The sequence below is a fragment of the Podarcis erhardii genome, assembly GCF_964252035.2.
Source record: "Podarcis erhardii genome assembly, chromosome: 2".
Taxonomy (NCBI): Eukaryota; Metazoa; Chordata; class Lepidosauria; order Squamata; family Lacertidae; genus Podarcis; species Podarcis erhardii.
The window spans coordinates 123,422,828-123,433,862 of record NC_138498.1 but is presented as its reverse complement, the minus strand read 5'-3'; the positions used below and the strand labels follow the sequence as shown (position 1 = coordinate 123,433,862).

At 45.8% G+C, this 11,035-nt stretch overlaps 1 protein-coding gene and 1 pseudogene across 2 annotated transcripts in view; one reads left to right on the top strand and one right to left on the bottom strand.

Annotated features, from left to right (window-relative positions):
* The window catches only part of LOC309337323 (vomeronasal type-2 receptor 26-like), a 31,998-nt pseudogene extending 21,495 nt beyond the window's left edge, over window positions 1-10,503 (top strand). The window contains exons 2-5 of the transcript XR_014161661.1: window positions 5,387-6,432; window positions 8,100-8,327; window positions 8,746-8,872; window positions 9,320-10,503. The product of XR_014161661.1 is annotated as a vomeronasal type-2 receptor 26-like (transcript). The remainder of the gene's footprint in view (window positions 1-5,386; window positions 6,433-8,099; window positions 8,328-8,745; window positions 8,873-9,319) is intronic.
* The window catches only part of LOC309336979 (uncharacterized protein), a 115,437-nt gene that overhangs the window by 9,402 nt on the left and 95,000 nt on the right, over window positions 1-11,035 (bottom strand). The gene's annotated exons all lie outside the window — the stretch shown is intronic.

Below are 11,035 nucleotides of genomic sequence, written 5' to 3'. Positions count from 1 at the left end.
CAAATGATGTAGCCAGATTGTCCTTGTGAGATTTTGGTCAAGAACATCTGGCACCACAGCCCCCCATTTGGAGGACTATCCACTTAATACTATTTTCTGCCTCCTGCAACTTCCATTCCTGATCCACAGGAGGACCTCTTCTCTTATTCCAGGGCTACTAAGCTTACCCAGGAGGCACCTTGATGAAAGTGTCAGGATGCGGTGTCTCTCCCCCACACAACATGACTCCAGCAGTTAATTGTGGTGGTCAGGTGGGATAGCTATGAGGAATTATGGAAAAGGTAGCAAGCCATTGTGTCAGCAATGAACGCATTGCTTTGACTGGGCTTCAGCCATTTGACATGATTCTGATCGGATCCCACAAGCCTCTGCACCTCTGCCATTTTCTCTCTGCCTGACAGTCATGTATAGCATTCTAAAACAAACCAGTTGCTTCACAGGGCATCCTCAGTACATAAAGACAGAAAGTAGCTTTGATGTAGATTTTGTTAATCTTTAGGTAAATCTTAAGGGCCAGGAAGAGAGTCCACAAGGAGATGGTAAATAATATTTTTCTTTCCTATAGGTTTATGACCTCTGGGTTTCCTAAATGCATTTCTCCTTGGTTCCTGTTTACAGTGGTGCCCCGCAAGACGAACGCCTCGCAAGACGGAAAACCCACTAGACGAAAGGGTTTTCCGTTTTGGAGGCGCTTCGCAAAACAAATTTCCCTATGGGCTTTCTTCGCAAGACGAAATGTCTTGCGAGTTCCTGCGGGTTCCCCCCCCTTTCCCCCCCTTTTCCTAAGCCGCTAAGCCGCTTATCAGCTGATCCGCTAAAAGCCGCTAAACCGCTAATAGCGCTAATCCGCTAAGCTGTCAAAGGGCTTGCTTCGCAAGACGAAGAAACTGCTATATGAAGAGCCTCACGGAACGGATTAATTTCGTCTTGCAAGGCACCACTGTATTTAGCTTAACCACATGTGCATGCTCAAGTAGGAAATAGTTTCTTTGTAGTTAAAAGGATTACTCTGATCTGACTTCGTCCCACGTGGGGGATTTTTTGAAATGCTCAGAGGAAATCTGATTGGTTCTTACAATAGCTGTGTTAAGAGTTCTTTTGTTAATAAAAGGGACCTGGGCCAGGGTGTGGCAGATTATTATTGACACTTCCTCCCAGGGTCTTGCTAGCCAAGCCTCGTGTGTATTTTATTAATCAGGGCCCAATCCTTTCCTTCGCCTTCAGAACACAACATTAATTAATGCAGATTTATTACTATATTACAAGGAGCTCTGGTAAGAGCTAAGCTTTATCAATCCTCCAATGATGATCCAGTTGCCGAAACATGGCAATTTCTCCCTTTCCTGCCCCAACAAGAAATCCCCCACCTTTTCCTCCTTCCAGCCCCCCTCTTCTCAGCTAGCTTCGAAAGTCTCCTGTTTCTGGGCAATTCCACCCCTCATATCTCCCCTTCTCTTGTGTCTTCATTGGAGCCTGTAAATTGCATTCCAGTTCACTGTACCTCACTCTGTACAGAGGTCACATTCCTGTTACTCCAGGGTTGCCAGGCGTCCCCAGATTTCCAAATCTGTACCCGGACAAATTCTGTCCACGGAATGTCCCCAGATTTGCAAATCTGTCCCTGGGAAACATGGCAGCAGCAGCCTCAGCAGCCCAGAGCCAGCCTGTTAACACAGGTGGCTCTGGCTGGCTTCAGGAGTTGCTCGCTGCCATGGCGCCTGACGGAAACCAGCCGTCAAAAAGTGGTGCACAGCATAGAAAAAAGACACAGAGAGACAGCAAGTATTTTCAGGGTCGAGGCAGCTCTGCTTGAACGTTCCTCCTCTCCCGTATTTTTTATTATACTCTACCTCTCTCTATCAGCCTCCGTGGCCATCTGACAAAGTCTCACGTTACATCGCCCGATCATGGCTTTACAACACTCATCACCATATATGGTATTACTCTATGGCTCAGAGGGAACATAGCTCCATATAAGGTCAATACACTCAATACACTGCAAAGCACGGACATGCCGGTCACTGAGGTCAGCGAGGCACCAGGCAGCACTACAAGCCTCTGCCATGGCTTTATGGCTCCCACAGGCGCCCACCATTTTTCCTGCACCACAGCAGCGAGCAGCGAGGTGCTCCTGAACCCAGCCAGAGCCAACTGCACTACCAGGCTGTCCCCTCCTGGGCATCGGCCGCCTGCCCGTGACTCCCGAGCCTCCCTGATCTGTCAAAACAAAGAGAGAAGGGGGCAGGAGATCAGGGAAGGCTTGGGAGTCACGGGTGGGTGGCGCAGTGTTGCCCAGTTTATGTTTCGCATTTATGTTGCGCATTTATGTTTCGCAGGGTGCAAAAGAAGGGCTTTGCACCTTTATACAACGTGCATGTGTGCTTGGGCCCAGGGTCTTTCGCCTCACCATCCCCACTACTGACTCCCTGTTGCTACTCGCCTTTTTTTTTAATAAAAAAAAAAGTGTCCCCGGATTCATTGAAAAAAATCTGGTAACCATACTTCTCCCTCCTCTCTGAGGAGGAGGCCAGCTCTTCCCTCCGCCTCTGTGCCTGTTTGATCTACCCTTGTCAGTGAGGGAACTTCTCTGACAGAAAGTTTTTGGGGAAACCCAGGGGGTGGGGGTGGGGGGTGGGTGTTTATTACATTTGTCCTTCACCCAATGATCTCAGGGCAGTTCACAGCATAAAAATACAGGATAAAACCACAAAACATATAATAATAATAAACCCACGAAACAACATCTGCTGAATCGCCTCTGTCTTTACTTGCAATTTCGGTTCCCTTTTCCACCTCTCAAATTCATCAGAGTTGCCCTATCCTGAGCTGGCATCAGTGGGGGGAAATTTGTTGAAAGAACCAGAAAACCAACAGGATTCTGCCAGAGTTCACGTATGATAGTTCAGGGAACTTCTCACTCTTAATCTTGGTACTTTTCACCAGTCTTTCGCATTTGAATCTCAGTTTGGAGGCAGATCTTGGAGTTTTCGCAAACATGTTTTTCTTCAGCCCTGCAGTTGCAGGTGGAGCTGCATAAAGTGTCTAGGAACTTGCAGAGGTGGTACTTCTTCTCCGTATAATTATCAAAATGATAGTGTGTGTGTGTGTGTTTTTTGCTTCCAAAGATCACATTTGAGTCCACAAAACGTGATGTTATGGATCTGAGGCAGAAAGGTCTGGCAGATATATGCCTCCTGAGCCACCCAAAACTTGGGGGGGCTGAGATTTAGGACAGATGATAACTGCACCAGAATGAGCTTGGCCTGACTTCTCTCCACTTCAGATGTGACCCCTCTGTAGGGCTCCGTTAGTGAGAAGAAAGTTACTGCATCTTGCAAGGACCACAACAAAAGACTTCTAATTCTTTGTAAGGGAGGTGCTCGTTCCTGGGAGGAAAAAGATGGTCCTCATTCTACTGCTTCTACTGCCTTATGGGGACTGTGGGAAACTGAAGACAAAATGCCTCTTGTCTTTGGAAAGGGATGAGATAGATTCACCTAATTATTTCAGGCCAGGAGACCACCTCATCAGTGGGGTCATCTCTGCCACAAACACTCTGTTTCATCGTCATATCTTTAGCCAATGTCCTTCCACCAGCTTTTATTGGTAAGACCTTTTGTGGGGATGGAGTTCCTGGTGTTCCACTTGCTACTATTTCCATGAGATCCAACTCATCTCCAGTTACTTTCTGGGGCCTTTCTCATGATCTGGTACCTGCCTTTAAGAACATAAGAAGATCCCAATGGCAGATAAATTTGGGGGCGATGAGGCTCTCAGCGGCTACCAGTCACAATGGCTATGTTCTCCATTCACTGTCACAGACACTATTCCTCTGGGTACCAGTAACTGAGAATCTCAAGTAGGGGACGAGTTCTTGTGCTTCTCAGTTTTCCATGTGCATCTGGTTGGCCGCCTTGAGAATGCTGGAACAGATGAGCCTTGGGGCTGTTTCTGCAGGATTTTTCTGAAGGGTGTCTTTTTGACTTAGGTTTAATATACATGAAGGGGAAATCTACTTTCTCAAAGCAGAATTATGATAGTGCTTTCTGGATCTTTTAATCACTGTCAAAGATCCATAATGATGATGATGATGATGATGATGATGATGATGATGATGATAAATTTATACCCCACCCACCTGGCTGGGTTTCCGCAGCCACTCTGGGCAGCTTCCAACAAAATATTAAAATACAGTGGTCTGTTAAACATTAAAAGCTTCCCTAAACATGGCTGCCTGTTTCTAAAAGTCTGGAAGTTGTTATTCTCTTTTACACCTGGTGGGAAGGTGGGTGCCACTACCGAGAAGGCCCTCTGCCTTGTTCCCTGTAACTTGGCATTTTGAAGTGAGGGAACTGCCAGAAGGCCCTCGGCGCTGGACCTCAGTGTCCGGGCAGAACGATGGGGGTGGAGGCGCTCTTTCAGGTATACTGGACCAAGGCCGTTTAGGGCTTTAAACGTCAGCACCAACACTTTGAATAGAGCTTGGAAACGTACTGGGAGCCAATGTAGATCTTTCAAGACCGGTGTTATTTGGTCTCGGCGGCTGCTCCCAGTCACCAGTCTGCTGCATTCTGGATTAGTTGTAGTTTACTGGTCACCTTCAAAGGTAGCCCCACATAGAGCGCATTGCAGTAATCCAAGCGAGAGATAACTAAAGCATGCACCACTCTGGCGGGACAGTCTGCGGGCAGGTAGGGTCTCAGCCTGCGTACCAGGTGGAGCTGGTAGACAGCTGCCCTGGACACAGAATTGACCAGCACCTCCATGAACAGCTGTGAGTCCAAAATGTCTCCTAGGGTGTGCACCTGGTCCTTCAGGGGCACAGTTACCCCATTCAGGACCAAGGAGTCCTCCACACCTGCCTGCCTCCTGTCCCCCCTAAACAGTACTTCTGTCTTGTCAGGATTCAACCTCAATCTGTTAGCTGCCATCCATCCTCCATCCGCCTCCAGACACTCACACAGGACCTTCACTGCCTTCACTGGTTCTGGTTTAAAAGAGAGATAGAGCTGAATATTAGAGGTAGAACAGAAATATTACTTGGTCAGTACTGGCATGTATATAATTTCTCCCCCCAGGAAAGGATCCACAAAGTACTGGCAGCTCCTCTCCTTCTTGTATACCATTCAAGAGATCAACCAGAATCAAAAGCTGCTACCCAACATCACCCTGGGCTACAGCATCCATGAGAACTTTTTTGATGGAAGGGTGACCTATGATGCTTTGCTAGACATGCTGTCCATTGGGCAGCTGAACTTTCCAAACTACAGCTGTGGTAAACAGACTAACTTACTGGCTGCTCTCGAAGGGTCCGACTCTCAAAACTCCATCCAGATTTCAAACGTGTTTGGCATCTACAAAATCCCACAGGTAGGAATGGAGAGAGGTATAATAGCATTATTATATTGGCAGTCTTATTTTCAGCTACACTCCTGTTGATCCCTAGCATCAAATTTGCCTTCTTTACGGCTGCCACAACCTTCAAGGAAATCACTGTTCCCACCAAAGGGTCCTTGCAATAGACCTTCCTCCTTCCTAAGACCTTCCCAATCTCATGTTGGGCTTAGAAATATTTAGGCTTTGATCTGAAATCAAACAAGATACAAATCTTCCTTCTCTTCCCAGGTCACTTATGCTTTTGTCTCTCATGTTCTGAATGATAAGAGGCATTTCCCTTTTTTCTACCGGATGGTCCCCAAAGAAGAAGCCCTGTACCCAGGGATTGTCAAGCTGCTCCAGCACTTCCGATGGACCTTGATTGGCCTCCTTGCACCAGACACCGACAATGGAGAGAGGTTCCTGAAGAGCTTGACACCCGTGCTCATCAAGAGCGGTGTCTGTGTTGTCATCTCACAAAGCATCCCAGGACCGAATACAAATGGAGTATACATTCCTCGTCTTCCATTCCGCAAGTGGAGGCAAGTGCGTGTATTTGTTTACTATGGGGAAATGACTTATTTCTTAGATGGACTACTCATTATACAACAGTTTTTTGACATAGGGATGAAATCCATTTTTGGGAAAATCTTCATCACAACAGTTTTGTGGGATGTCGCCCTGGAACTGATGTATAATGAGATATCTTTCCAACACATCCATGGTATATTTTCCTTCTTCACTGAGACAAGTAAAGGGGCAAAATACGGTGATTTTCCACCCTTTTTCTCTGGTATTAAGAAGTTTTGGGAGGGTGCTTTTAATTGTTTCTATTCAAAGCATGCATTCTCAGTGAAAGGCCGGACAAGATGCAGAGAGAGATAGAAAATGGAGAGGCTTCCCCAAGATGATCTGGAAAGAATCCTCTCTCTAGACAGCTACAGGATCTACAACACTCTGCAAGCCGTGGCTCGTGCCTTAAATGCTGCATATTCATCTAGATCTAAGCAGAGGGGAACTGAGAGAATGGGATTTCAAAGGCTACAGCCATGGCAGGTATTTTCTTTCCCTTCATAGACATCTCAACTGACAATCGATTGTATGTGTTGCAGAGCATGACAATCGATTGTAGTGTTGCAGATATTCAATATTGTGCAGTTTGAAATGATTGGAAGCATAAGAACTGGAAGCATTCATTTCCTTTTGGAGACGAATTATTGTCCAGGCCCATAGAAATATTATTCACTTTTTACTCACAGAACTCTTTATAACAGAATGAAAACATTATTCTTTCCAGCACAGGTTCGGGATCTCTCTCTCTCTCTCTCTCTCTCTCTCTCTCTCTCCATCTCTCTCTCTCTCTCTCTCTCTCTCTCTCCTGCCTTTCAGCCTCCAGGCTGTTTGCTTTACCATCTGGAGAGCTTCCTTTACATATTGACTCTATTGAGTTTTGGAGCCAAAGACTAAAAGGCAACTCCCTTCAAAAAGGAGATATTGCAATCCAATACCTTCGTCACATGATCTAAGGTTACAACACTCACGTTAGCTAGCAGAGAACAACAACCAGTTAGTTAATCTTAATCTCAGCAAGAGCCTGGAGCCTTTCAGGGAAAAAAAATACTATGGAAAAAAGCCAAAGTTTGCAAAACACATTAGCCATTTTCCATTTTCAACCTTCCTTAATACATATACATTTTTCATTTCTGTTTGCTATTCTTATTCTTGCCTCATTGCACAGCCCCCCGAGCAACTGCTCCCATCATGTGCCCAGTTCTCATTTCCCCGCAAGTTGGAATTATTTTTGGCAGGGGAGATGACATTGATCAGGCTGTCTCTAGTCTCTATTCCTTTGACACCTGCTTGACTCTGCTCTGGCTCTGCTCCCTCCACCAAGCTCCTGCCTTTCCCTGCTGAAGCCCATATTGGAGATTTCATTCAGTTTGCCTTGAAAGGAAAAACAAACCTAATTGCTGAAACAATCCAAGGGGGCAGCATCCTTCAAAAACATGCTTACTAGGAGAAAATCACACAGAAATGCTGAAGAATTGTCATGAGTTTCTATTATTATTTAAAAAATGGTTCAGAAATGTGGAGAACTGAATTTAAGATTGGGGTTTGTGTGAGAGAGAAAAGAGTATGGACCAAAAGTGACAAAATCCCTCCATGACTATTTGAGTTTGCAACCAGCTCTAAGCAAAGGGGAAGTGGATTTTCAGTATGCTTCCAGTATTATTATTATTATTATTATTATTATTATTATTATTATTATTATATAATTTTAATTAAATTTTCAATCTAACAATTCCAGATAAACATTTTACAAACTCTAAAATATCCGATGACTTCCCTTCTTCTCTTTCCTTGGTTCATTTTACATCTTATACACCCCTGTATATTTTGCTATAACCATTCAAATCAGTTTTCTACTTTTACCTCCATCAAACCTTATTTATGTGGTTGAGTTTATCTTAATGCTGCCACCATTTTCAGCTGTATACTGCTTTTTCCATATATTCAATAAATGCTTTCCACTCTTCTTTCAATGTATCTTCTTCTTGCTCTCTTACTCTGTATGTTAAATCTGCACGTTCTCCATATTCTGTCCACTTAAGCTGCCAATCCTCTTTAGCTGGGACCTCGCTGACTTTCCATTTCTGGGCTAGGAAAACAGGGGCCTCTGCTTCCCTTTATTCTAAATGCTCTCATCTTTGCTTCTGTTCCAGCTCCACCCTTTCCTAGGAAACACCCAGTTCTACAATTCTTCCATGGACAGAGTGTATTTGGATGAGAACGGGGAGCTGGCAGCCGACTTGGACATTGTGAACTGGGTGGTGTTCCCCAATAAATCCGTCCTCAGAGTGAAGTTTGGGAGTATCGACAGACAGGGATCCCCAGACCTGAAGTGCTCCATCGACCAGGAGGCCATTGTGTGGCCCAAGTGGCTCAATCAGGTGACGGGGAGTGGGAATCATGCTTGTCATTTTGCTGTCTTTTCTATGAGCTCTAATAAGTGCTCCCTGTTCTGTGGGCTGCTGCCCTCACTTGCCTGTCAACTCCAGCACTGGGCTGTTGTTCCAGATAGTTCCTACAGCTCCTCTGCTCAGCTGGGGGCCAAAGAAGGCTTCCTGCTAAACTGTGTGTATGGGGAAAGGGGGGTTCCTTGCTTTTCGGTTGTTACATGAATTTCTATCAGTAGTGAATGGCCCATATACAGAACTTTATTTAATGGAGGTCCTTTGTTTTTTCCTGAATTTAATCATGAATAATTCATGTAATGGACAGTGATGGGAAATGCTGAGTTTCAGCAGATGACAACATACTATGCCTCAAAGAACAATTCTCACTGACACTCTTCGTCTTTGTGCCTAGACCCTTCCTACTTCCAGGTGTGTGGAAAGCTGTCGCCCTGGATCCGTCAAGGTGATTCAGGAAGGGAAGCCTCTTTGCTGTTATGAATGTCTTCCCTGTGCAGAAGGGACCATATCTGCTCAGGAAGGTGGGTGACTCCAAGGGGAAGGCTGGCCTTGGGGAAGAGAGAAGGGTTCAGTCAGGAATCTCTCAAAACCAATTCTCCCTCGGCCTGAAGCGAGATGAACACTGCACCCCATGGTTGCCTTTGATTAGACTTAACTGTCCCGGGGTCTTTAAGGAGAGAGATTGTTATGGACCTAGGGTGGATATTAGACTTCTGCACAGACCCCTGATCCTCCTTTTGGCCCTGGTATAGGGGGCTCCAAGCAGCCCAACCTGCCAGAGGCCAAGCTGGGGATCTCTAGCCCTGGAATCCATTCCAAATTTCTTTGGGGTAGAGCTAATTAAATACCTGTAGTGATCTGTGGCTGTCTCAGACTGACTTGGTCGACAACTGAATCTCTCCCAAGACGCTGGATATTGCTCAGGGCTTGGCTGAATCCAGACATTACTCTCTCTCTCTCTCTTGCAGATGCAGACCATTGCCAAAAATGCCCAGAAAATCAGCATCCAAACAAGGATCAAGATCAATGTGTGTTCAAGCATATCACCTTCCTAGCCTATGAAGAATCTCTGGGGGTTGTCCTACTTTCCCTTGCCCTACTGGGGTCCTTAGCCACAAGCTTTCTTTTAGGAATCTTGATTAAATACAACGAAACTCCCCTAGTCAAAGCCAACAACCGGGACCTCTCCTACATCCTCCTCGTCTCCCTCCTGCTTTCCTTTTTGTCCTCCTTCCTCTTCATTGGGAGGCCAAGGAAAGGGACCTGCCTTCTCCGACAAACGGCCTTCAGCACCATCTTCTCTGTTGCTGTTTCTTCTGTGTTGGCAAAAACCATCACTGTGGTTCTGGCCTTCCTGGCCACTAAGCCAGGGAACAGGGTGAGGAGATGCCTGGGGAAGGGTTTGGCCAACTCCATTGTCATTTCCTGTTCCTGTGTCCAAGTTGTCATCTGCATGATCTGGCTGGGGATCTCGCCACCATTCCCAGACTCTGACATGCACTCCCAGCCTGGGGAGATCATCCTGCAATGCAACGAAGGGTCTGTGGCCTTGTTCTATGGTGCCCTCGGCTACATGGGCTTCTTGGCGGCCATCTGCTTCACGGTGGCTTTCCTAGCCAGGAAGCTGCCTGGGGCCTTCAATGAAGCCAAGCTGATCACCTTCAGCATGCTGGTCTTCTGCAGTGTTTGGGTGTCCTTTGTGCCCACCTACCTGAGCACCAAAGGGAAATACATGGTAGCCGTTCAGGTTTTCTCCATCTTGGCCTCCAGTGCTGGGCTCCTGGGCTGCATCTTTATTCCCAAATGCTACATTATTTTGTTGAGACCTGATCTGAACACAAAGGAGCACCTGACAGCAAAAACAAAAGATAGCATCTGATTCTTAAAATATTATTTTTCAGGAAGGTAGAGAAGTGATGTTGTTGAAAAATAATGTTTCAATTTAAAAAATGATTACCCTCATTTGATCATGTAGAACAAACCAACTTAATGGAAATAGTTATGAAATTTGGCTGAAAATTTGTTAATCCTTTGGAAGATATAAATCACAGGGAATTCACATTACCAAAATTTTGTAATTAGTTGTGGAACGGAACAAGGATGTCCACTGTCACTCCTGTTATTTCTCCAAGTGAATCTCCAGCCCCCGGCTCTTTCACTTCCTCATTCATCATCACCTCCTCTGCTGGTGCTGCTAAGTACCATCTGTCTTTGAGCTCTTTGCTCTCCTACTTTTAAGGCTTGCTGGGTTCTGGGACATGGTGGGTCTAGAATGCTTTCTAATGACATTTTCAGCCAGATGTTGCTCTGGCTCTCCCATGATTTCCCATCTTTCCCCCTCATCTGCCTCTGAGCTGTGACTTCCCTCAAACCCCTGTTGTCAGTGTATACGGTCTTCTTCCTCTTCCTCCTCCCTGGGAGGGTCAGGATGGAGAGGGGGTCTCCCCAATTCCTCCCTGGCCCTTGGTCATCTTGGTCACCCTTCACCCCATGCCTGTCAACTCATCAATATCTTCCTTAATTTATGGTGCCCAGAATTGGACACAGTATTCCAGGTGTGGTCTGACCAAGGCAGAATAGAGTGGGACTATTACGTCCCTTGATCTGGACACTATACTTCTCTTGAAGCAGACCAGGATTTCAACATTATTTTTATTAGAGTTAAAATTTGTTACCTTTTCCCC